Source organism: Drosophila arizonae, chromosome 2 (assembly GCF_054131065.1).
Source record: "Drosophila arizonae isolate 15081-1271.41 chromosome 2, UAZ_ARI_1.0, whole genome shotgun sequence".
Taxonomy (NCBI): domain Eukaryota; kingdom Metazoa; phylum Arthropoda; class Insecta; order Diptera; family Drosophilidae; genus Drosophila; species Drosophila arizonae.
This window is the reverse complement of record NC_142922.1, coordinates 13,359,265-13,370,832: the sequence shown is the minus strand read 5'-3', so window position 1 is coordinate 13,370,832 and position 11,568 is coordinate 13,359,265.

Genomic DNA, 11,568 nt, shown 5'->3' with positions numbered 1-11,568 from the left:
CGCGCCTCTGATTATGAACATCATTAGTTACTGCTCGCCGCATCTAAGATTTATGGCTCTGCAACAGGGCCGTCTCCTCTTGCTCAGCTTTGCTCCAGCGCCTGCCCAGCCACAGCCCAGGCCTGCCTCCGATTCTGTTACAATCTGTAGTTACAGTTAATTTGACATGCATAATTGTGGGTGTGGCTGCCACTCGGTAAGTTCCCCGACTTGTGGCTGCAGCCTCAAGATTACTCACAGCTCGTGCTGCCATCCTGAGTGCTATACGCATGGCAGAGGACCCACACGTGTCGATAAGCACCCTCAACAGGTTGCACTGACACCAAAATGAGACCACAAAATATACTTGCTTCACATGGCAAGCACCATGAGCTGCCCTTAATGTTATATTATTACAAGAGTTTACTTCATTTCTAAATTGAGTAATTTATGAATTATTTAATAACAGTTGCCTTGCTTGAGTCGTTTAACTTGATATGAAAAGTTATATTGATGGTTATAATATATATAAATATATAATACACATAAATATATGAAAATATTAACATAATATAGTTTTTATTACAAGAAAATGTGAATTTAATATATAAACGTATTAATATAATATAAATATATATCCACTTTTCGGTATTTGATTTTATTGAGAGTAATTTAATATCACAGGTAAATAATTATTATTTTAATAATCTTCCAATGTGTTTGTTCTTTGAATATTGATTATTTGTCATAATAATATTTATTTATTGAGGAAATATCAAATAATAGAAACTTTACTTTTGTTGTTGTAGATTTTGAATAAGCATTAAGAGGGAAATAAATTCAATGAACACCAATTCAACAAGCTCGTTTCAAATATGCACTTCAAAGAATTTTCGATCTGCTGGAATCTGCTGAACAATGAAATATTGAGTGTCAGGGCATAAGCAAAGCGATAGGAGGGAGTAGCTGCTGCTCACAACAAAGCAAGGCTCAGTTCCCACTTCTCACTGACCCTAATACAGGTATTAAGTTTCCAATTGGTAATCTCACAGTTTTTCGTTTCAAGAAGTTTCTTGACCAAAAAAAAAAAAAAAAAAAAAAAAAGAAAATACAAAAAAGAAAAGTTTTGCCAACAATGATTAAGGCGTATCTGCAGCTAAAAGTTTTTTGTGTGGCTAGTTTGAAGTATACACAGGAAATCGAGCCATCAAGCTAAACAGAAAACATTTTTTTTTAATGCTGCTTCCACATTGGCAATTGCCTATATGACTTAACGAACTGAGCCCGAGCTAATGCATTTTGAAGTCCTTGGCAAGACAAACATTTTGAAATCCATTTGGATTTGCATCTAATTGAAATTTTAATAAATCACGTTTAAGACCATAAACTCGTATTAATCGATTCTGATAAAATGTGATAGTCTTATTGGCTAGAGCTCGTTTTGGCATTTATTCAAATCAGAGCTCTGCAAATATCTCAAGGCTTGCCAGACTTAAAGCTAATGCCTGAGCATATATTGCCATAGATTTCTTGGAATTAAGCCTATGAAATGAGAATTGAAAATTGGGCAACGCTCACACATGCAATAGGTACAGTATATTTCCCATGCTAAGGTCCGGCGGAGAGTGAGGCGGAACAACAACAACTGGCAGCAATTTGTAGAGCAATAACTTTGTATCGTTTTATATGCTTGAGGCCTATTTTAGGCAATTGCTATTGTTGTTGTTATTGTGCTCGAGCACAAGTGTCAAGAGTTCAACTGACCCCAACGGCATAGGCGTTGCCCCGTTGCCCCACCCCTTCATCTCCTTTGGCAATTCCGTTCGGTCAATTGCCGCCAACTGTGCCTGGCTACGCAACGTGTCGCTTAATTGATAACGACGTCAACAAAATTGACGCCATGGACGCAATTCGTACACAGCAACAACTACAACGGCACCAAGACCAACAAAAGGACAACAACAACAACAGCGACAACAACAACAATGGCAGCAGTGCCACTGAGCCAACAAAAAACAAAAATTGTTTTCACTTGACATCAAAAGCATGCACATGTCGAAAACAATATGGCGGCCAGCCGGCCATGTGTGCGTGTGTGTGTGTGTGTGCATATGTGCGTGCGTGTGTGTAGGTCAATGAATGGCTGCCGAGGCCGGAAGTAGCAAACACGAAGCATACGAAAATCGACTCTCAGCGGAGCAGTTATGCCTCCCCCATGAGAGTGTGCGGATGTATTTTCAAGAGCCACAATTTTCCAAGCAATTATTGCTATTGGTATGGCGAATGCATCGACTTACAGATGACAGTTGGGCTCGTTTCTGTAATCCTGCACACATTACAAATAATCCAAGTCAGCGGGACATTGCCATTGTTAAGGATTTCTCACTTGGCTTAAGGATTTCGGCCAGCAATAGAGTTTGTGTTTTTCGTATCAGTTACATTTGTATTTCATCTAGCATCATGCAATAACAGATTTTTTGTTTCATAGGAGATTATTAAATGATTGGGTATAATTTAAAATATAAGTAGACATATATTTCTATAATAGACTTTATTTATTTCTATAATAAACTAGTTGAAATATTTTAATATTCATTTGTTTAACAATGATATAAAATCGCAAGTTTTAGCTATACTCTTTTCATATCATATTTTTCAGTTTTTTATTTTATTTGTTTATGAGTTTCATAGACTTTAAAAGTGAATAACTATTCCCAAAGGATATGACGGGTATTTCCAAATTGAACGTTCTGTTTACTTATGAATAAATGTTGAGCTAAACACGGTCTTACGGACTTGAAACCAATTCCTTATCTGATTTCAATAATAGTTTGAAAAAATGTCATATTTGCAAATATAAAAATTAATTTTAATTTATTTTGTTAGCTGTTGTGCCTCTCCTGAATATTTGGGATATTTGTGCTATTTTTAAACGAAATATCTCTTGCAGACAATAATCATAATCAAATTAAATTAAAGGTTAAAAAACTTGTTCCTGAAGTCTCAAAAAAAAAAAAAAAAAAAAAAAAAAAAATCATGAGAAAAAAATAATAATAATATTTTAAGTGCTTATTTAAACTAGCCTAGTCTCTAAATGAATACCCATGAATTTGTAATTTCCATAAAGTGAATACAGAGCATGTGCAAGTTGAGTGAGCTGTCAGCCTTCGTACAGGCTTTTATTTGCTATTTTGCATTTTTACGCGTTCTGGCGTGAAATTTTTATGAATCTACCAAAATTTATTCCATGTGAAGCTTTAACGCATATATCCAAAGCGCCTTATTCGGATTTTTCAATGAAATTAATATACACAAACATACACACATACATACGTATGCAATATATGTGGAATATTTATGTGTAAAGGTCTAGCATAAAAACGAAGACTTGTTGATGTACGAATATTTGAACGATATTTCACCACGAGCGCTCGAAATTTATGATTTTAATTGGTTTGGTCAAGCGGAAATTTCAAAAGCATTTTTAATACTACATTTGAGCACCATTCTTTGGACTGGGCCAATAAAGGCCATCGATTTCTTCTGTTTGCTCTGCAGCGTTTTCAATATTGTTTTGTATTCAGCGAGGCTTGCATTTCGCATGATTGATTTATTCAAGTGGAAAAGCTCTCTGAACATAATCAAAAAATAACCTTTGACTTTTTAGACGTAGCCAATTTGCAACAATGCCTCAGAGTCGAAAAAATATTTACACGGTATATTTGCATAAAAAATGCATAATGAAATTGTTGAAAAAAAAAAGAAAGAAAAACAACTGTGTTTGGGAGCAAGAGGAATGCTTGACAATTAATTTGTTGCATGAGTAAAATTTTTTATTTAATGTCGCCTTTCGCCCTGTATTTTCATATTTTGTAAATATTGATAAGCAAAACATTTCATATGTGGCTTAAATTTGTTTTAAAAATTGACGGCTTAATATTTTTTAATGTTTGCATAACAATCAGAGGAATACAACAGCTCATTTAATAGAGGCATTCCAGCATATTTTCACCAAACGAGAATATACAGTGTATATCTCGGATATTTACAATATATTCAATATATGCCACAAATATGATACTTGATTATTTTTAATTAATTTAGGAACTATAGTCTAACACCTTATTGGCTCTCAATCCAAGAGACTCAAGTTTCACATGAATATATAGCATGGGAACGAAAATTAAGGCCAGCTCGGCAGTTGCCTTATCTCATTGTGTTCTATGAGCAGATGCACACATTCATTTACATAATTATGCCAATATGAAAGTCATTGCTGCACACATTACGTATACGCCGCGCGTGTTAATGCCTTTTCATGAATCTTATTCTGCGCTTTTTGGTTTTTATTACTAAAGTGCGCATCGCTCCCAATGACTATGAAAAGTGTTATTCGAGCTGCACGAGTGTGTGTGAGAGTAGGAGTGTGTTGTTGTTGTTGCTGCTGTTGATGTTCGGTAATGTGAGAATACAAAGCTGTAAAACAACAAAGACGAAGACAAAGCAGCAGCACGGATCCATAAAAGCGTGATGACAAAGGCATAAACTGTTGAAAAAGAGAAAAAATAAATTACAGAATAAAAATAGTGTATATGTATACGCACTTGCAGAGAGATGGACAGACAGACAGCCACTCTCAAAAGGTGTGAGATCGAACAGCAAGCAAAGCTGAAGCCATCCCGCTGCCTCCCTATTATCAATCCTCCATTTACGGCTGCATTTTGCTATGATTTAAATTGAAAACCACGAAATGATACTGGCGTCTATGGGCGGGGCATATAAATTGAATTTAATTTATTTATGAATTAATTACATTTCTCCCATTTGAAATAATTAATATTCTTATATAATCCCGTATTTAAACTTCCTACTAAATACTTTTTGTATAGCCAATATTTTCACCGTGTATTTTTGGATAGAAAGCTCTTAGTTGAACTATTTTGAATGTATGTGAACATTCTTTAGCGAAATATTTTCTTTGGCTTATGTTTTAGTTGGAGCTTTTTGCACACAAACCAAACTGAAATTGATTTACCCCCGTTGCTATTTAAATAAAAACCGAAGAGGAAATAAAACAAAAACAGCCATAGCAATAAAAGTCCAGCTGTGCGCTTTCAAAAATCAACAGCACGGAATACAAATATAAACACATAGATGCTCGCCACACACCCGCACACTGACACACTTGTAGATATAAAAGCGAATTATCGAATGAGAAGAAACCGAGAATGGCCTTTGATTTTGCAGCTATTTTTCGGCATTTTTCGGGGTATTAAAGTTTTATACGCGCATTAATAGTCCAGCGCATGAGTGTGTGTGCGGGTGTGTGTGTGTGAGCGTGTGTAAGCGTGGGAGCTGCTTGAAAAGTACATTGACTTATTAGCGCCCACGCATCAATAAAATTACCACGCTTCCTCTCTATATGCTGTCCTCGTAAGCGTCAAAAGCTGCGCAGCAGCTCAAAATAGAATCGTAATTTAATTTATCCCCTCAACGAAAAGACAGCTTTGCTCTCAGGTATGATCGACTGCAGGATACTCTGTTTGCTGCTGAAGCTGAAAGTCGTCAAATAAACAAACCAATTGTGAATTTGCTATGCAGACAATTTATATAGACTGTTAATGCCAAATCTCATTAACAAGAATTGCTCCTCCCGCACCACACAATGTTATGTTATTAACAGCATTCTGTTGTGTACTGCTGAGTACTTCCTCTCACACACTTGTCACTTGCCACTCCTGGTACTGACGAGACATATGTACATCTTATTACTAATGCTATACGAGCAACACAGCTTTAATCTAAGAAATAAAGACGAGGAAATTACAACCCGGTCTTTTTGCTTATCGGCGACGCCACCACTCCAACATTTGGTCCTTCGAGCCGGAGCTTCATCCACCTTCACACCAGCATTCCATCGGCCGTCGAGATAAGTACCCCATTCTTGTCTAGAGTAGTACATACATATATATATGCATAAATACACTGGCACCTCTCATCCGCCTTCCCTTGTATATACATATATATGTACTAATCTAGCAATATTTCGACTACATGCCTATATGTATATATTCTTATATATATAGATATGTATTAAGCTGTGTTTAAATCCGATTAATATTTATTAACACGAGAAGAACAATATCCTTTGTTGATCGTTTAATAAATTTATTTACATATTCTGCCTTTTCATCCATCCGCACATACATACATATGTACTCATATACATATGTAACTAGTCGCCGGCTGCAGAGAGACATATATATGTATACATACATATATACATGCTCCTCGCTCAACTATTAAATAAAACACAGTATCCTTTGTTGTTTTTAATAGTTTTATTTTGCAATTTAATAATTAATTTCTACTAGTTTTATTTATCTATTTGCTAATTGTGTGTCCGCTTTCTTCTGTTTGTACGAACATACGCTCATACATACATACATTCATGTATGCACATATGAGCATCTTGAAACTTCTTCATATTTCACTCGCGTACAAACAGCCCAGCAACACAATTAACATATAAATTCACAATAGCAACTTCCACATACATATACACTACACATTTACTAAACAATAATCTTAAATTGTTAAATTGGTTGTTTTGTGTTGTGTCCAAGCAGCTGAGATCGTCACTAGTATCGATAACATTTTCAATAGCTATCAGCGGCCGCCACAATTTCGTAACGATAGTTGTGTCACGATCAGTATTTATCGTATTTCAAAGAGACATTGTAAAGCAAATTTAATTATTAAATTTATCCTAATTAAAATAATTAATTACAAAGTCGAATTTCAAATTAAGAATTTGATTATTTAATTTATCCTAATTAAATAAATTAAATTTTTTGCCTTTTCTTCTTCTTTGTTTTCGCTTTACTTGCAACAAGGCAATAATTCTTTTCTAATTTGCTCTACGTTCAGTTGACAACATTCTTGCTCTTGTCAACTGAATTACTTTGTTCTTTGAGTTAATTTCTGCCTCCATATCAGAAATTTCCAGCAGCTAACTTCTAGTTAGCATCCATGTCTGATCGTTCGGGTAGAGCGCAACTTAGTGTATCAGCTTCGCGTCTGATCAAGCGCAGTGCCTCTGCATCACCCATTCCGTCCGGGAAACCGCAGACAAGTAGCACTTTCAAGCGTAGTCCGGTCGTCACCCGATCCAGTCCAAAGCCCGCAAGTCCGTCTAAAATGTCGTTGTCTGACTTCATCTCGGCTGCGGATAGGCTCATCAAGTTTGAGTCGCGCATTGACGGTCCCGGAGACTCTAACGCCACCCAGGCGGCTCAGCTCCGAGCATTCGAGATCCGCCGAGATCGGGTCAAGGCATTGTGGGATGATGTTGAGCAGCAATATAAGATCTGTGCCAGAGCATTGAGCCAAGGGGCGAGCAGTGGCGAAGTTGAAGCCATGGAGGCCAAGTTCGACAACTGCTACGCTGTCTACGAGCGGTGTACGACCCACCTGAGTGTACAGATCGATGCACTTTCCGCATCGAGTACACCGCCCGCTCCTATGTCCGCTCCTTTCGCCTCGTCTGAAGGCTGTCGCCTTCCACCCGTTGATATGGAAGTGTTCCACGGCGACTACTTGCGCTGGCCAACATTCCGCGATCTTTTTACTGCGATCTACATCAAAAATCCGTGTTTAACTCCGGTGGAAAAGCTATTCCACCTTAATTCGAAAACAGCAGGCGATGCAAACGCACTAGTCGCAGAGTATCCTCTCACAAACGACGGCTTTGCATCGGCTTGGGTCTCTTTGTGTGATCGGTTCGAGAATAAGCGGCTGTTAGTCAACAGCCAGCTTAGAACTCTTCTCAACCTTTCCAAGATCACCAAGGAATCAGGCTCCGCTCTCAGAGAGTTGCATGGCACCATTCATAGATGCGTCACTGCAATCGAGCATGCTCAAATCTCTACGGAGAATTGGGACTGTATCCTTGTGTTCGTGTGCACATCCAACTTGCCAGATCACACTCGATCTCTCTGGGAGCATTCATTGACACGAAAAACCGAAATCCCAGCCTGGCAGGACGTTAGTCACTTCCTTAGCGAGCGCGCTCGTGCTCTTGAGGCTATGGAAGGTGACCGTTCTGTTCCAAAAGTTCCAAACTCAACTCCGAGATCTGCGAACCCTGCCTTTCCGAAACGACTGAACTCGTTCAGAACGCAAGTGGACACAATCGGTACAAGGTGCGATCTGTGTTCAAGAGAGAATCATCCAATCCGATTCTGCCCTCAGTTTCTCCAACTATCCATTCATGAACGAGAGAGTTACATAAAATCAAGGAAGCTTTGCCTAAACTGTTTCGCTAAAGGTCACCAGTTACGAGAGTGTACCAGTACTCACAACTGTTTCACGTGCAATGGTCGACATAACACCCTACTCCATAGGGACAATACTCTTCGGACCGCTGCTGCCTCCGCAACAGCTATAGCTCCGACTCGTACTCCAGGTATGTCCAACGTCCAAACGTATCTGGCTGCCAACACGCGAGGTGTCCTCCTCGGCACGGCGGTGATTAATATATGCCACTTCGGCGCAACCTATCCCGCCCGTGCTTTAGTCGACTCAGGGTCCGAAGCGACTTTCATTTCTGAGCGACTGTTCCATAATATCAAGTTGCCCTTCAAATCCGTGCATACTCAGGTATCCGGCCTGAATCAAGCAGTGACAGCTGAGGCACACAAGCTATGCAACTTTGATATTGGTTCTCCGTTGAAGCCGAGACTGCGAATCAAAGCTTCTGCTCTCGTCGTGCCAAACCTGGCTGGTAACATCCCTTCGTCCCCAGTTCCGCAACTCTTGTTAAACAAACTTCCGAAAGTTCAGCTAGCTGACCCCGAGTTTTACAAGAGTGCGGAAATTGATGTCCTGATAGGCGCGGATATCCTTCCGACTATCATTCAGGGAGGCTATCACCCTAATATTTGTGGGCCTCTTATAGGTCTGGAGACTATTTTCGGTTGGGTACTGACAGGCCCACTTTCACAGATGATACCAGGAACGGTCTCCTCCTTCACAACTCAAGTTTCTGTTTCGGAAGAGGCGAAACTTGAGTCTCTGCCAACCGTATCATCTGACGAAGCTCTTCCATTCCGAGCTCCCGACAGCACCACTCCGAAAGTGAGGGTCGGTTTCAATGCTCTCCGTCCAGCACTGAATGACAGCCTGAATAATATTCTTTGTTCAGGCCCATTATTCCAACCCGATCCTCGTCCTCCTTGTGCTGTCAAACTGACCTCCATGTTGTGTTCTAACGAGCAAGCAATTCAACCTCCAACTCATCCGATCTTCCAGATAAAGACGCCGTCATCCAAAAGCAGCAAGCCACGCGGTACCAATTCCTTCCAGTGCCGCGTGTGCCCAGGAACCCACGGACTCCGGAATTGCCAGCGTTTTCTGGGCCTTTCAGAGGAGAAACGGCTGAGTGCGGTACTTATGCATAAGTACTGCACGAACTGCTTGGCTCACGAGCACTCCGGGCAATCCTGCCGCAACAAGGGACGTTGCAAAACGTGTGGCCAGGATCACCACACGCTCCTGCATCTCCAGGGATCAGCACGTCACTCCGCCTCGGCTCTCAAAAAGGCGGTCACAGCTCCGCTGACGGCTTTGATCCGCACACCAAAGGGTCTCCAGCTTCAAACGCGACGTCCTAATTTGCAATCCTTGCAAGGGGGGGGAGTATGTTAATGCCAAATCTCATTAACAAGAATTGCTCCTCCCGCACCACACAATGTTATGTTATTAACAGCATTCTGTTGTGTACTGCTGAGTACTTCCTCTCACACACTTGTCACTTGCCACTCCTGGTACTGACGAGACATATGTACATCTTATTACTAATGCTATACGAGCAACACAGCTTTAATCTAAGAAATAAAGACGAGGAAATTACAACCCGGTCTTTTTGCTTATCGGCGACGCCACCACTCCAACATAGACTTTTGTTTGATCTATATGGATATATAGTATATAGTAAATATTCTATTACATTGCATAACAAGGAAATTATTCAGTGCTTGACTTCAGTATACCTGAAAGTTCATATGCACTATTATACTTCTTCTATAGAGCGCAATCAAAGATGTCCCTGTCCCAGATTTTTGGCAACTTAACTGGCTAAACTTAAGATCAAGGCGTCGGTCATGTGACAGAACATTTAAAATTCTTACGGTATTAGTAAGTGAAATGGAATAGTTCAATGGAATGTTAAGTCGTTGAACACTTTCAAGTGAGACGGTTTAAAATAGGATTGGCAACTCGAGGATAAAAATCAATTTTAACGAAGTTTGAAAGTTTGGCTAGACATACAGACATAGCAAGATTGAAATTATTTAAAATTGTAAAGTATTCAAGACGGAGTTTAATTATTACTGGTTAAGCCAATTATCGATTACCTAAACCAGAGTTGAATGGATCGTATTTCATTCGTTTGGCTTAATCATAGCTATCAATCGCATGTCAAGACCAATTCCAAAGGCATTTCGTGTATAAAAGCTGACAGCGCTTTGATGATGCCCGTTTTCAAGCCAATGAGCTTTAGTGCCCCGTTTAGTCAAGCAAAATATAATATGGGCTCGGCTCGATGGTGTTTAAGATTATAATTGTGTTTATTGTGCTTAAATGGCTATTGTATATGTTTGATGTATTTATTGCGGCTCATTATGTTTTATGGGCGTGACAAGTGACAAAGTACAAAAAATTGCTGGATTTGTGATTGTTAAATAATGCTTAGACTAAATCGTCATATGCCATAAATATCTGGCGATGATTAAGAGTTGGCAGAAATTTTAAGTTATTGCAGTTAGTTGGTAAATTCCGAATATTCCGTAATTTCTGTATAATGTATATTATTAAGGTTAATAGTTGCTTTTGAAATTATATATTCAAAATAAATATTCAATATTAATATTCAATAATGAAAGAGCTTTGAGGATTACGGGATAACTATCTAGATTACCTGATCATCTTTGGTATTTACTATCGTTAGTAGTAGGAAGTTGTTAGCTAGTGCTGGACTTTCTACAAATGGTAATCTGATAAGAAACAGTGAATCGCTCGTAACATTTTTGAAACACATCTTTCACACTATTAATTGCATTCGTGAGCTGTGCTGATAAATGAAGCAGCGTCGCGTGGCAGACATGTGAGAGCTGTGTGGCAAGAGTATCCTCACTGTGGCTTAACGATGTGCGTAAGTGCAACAGCAACGGCAACGGCATCAGTGTCGATGGCGATGGTGAGGCCGGGCGCGAGCACGCCATTTGCCAATAGACGGACTGATTGATGGTGTGGCTGCGACTCGTATATCAAATCAACATGTAAATGTAGAAGGAAGACTTACAGGGCAGACAGCGGGACAGCGGGACAGTGCGACAGCGCGACAGCAAGCCAGACAGCGTAGCCACACGCAAGCAATTTAAAAGGCCATTTGTCTACATAATGCGCCCAGATCTGGGGCGGGGCATAGTCCTCGTTTCTGTTTTTGGACCTGCCCTTGATATGGCGCTAGATAGTGGAAAATTCGCAGGGCCACGTGGCTATAAAACAAATAAAAAGAAAACGAAGCAA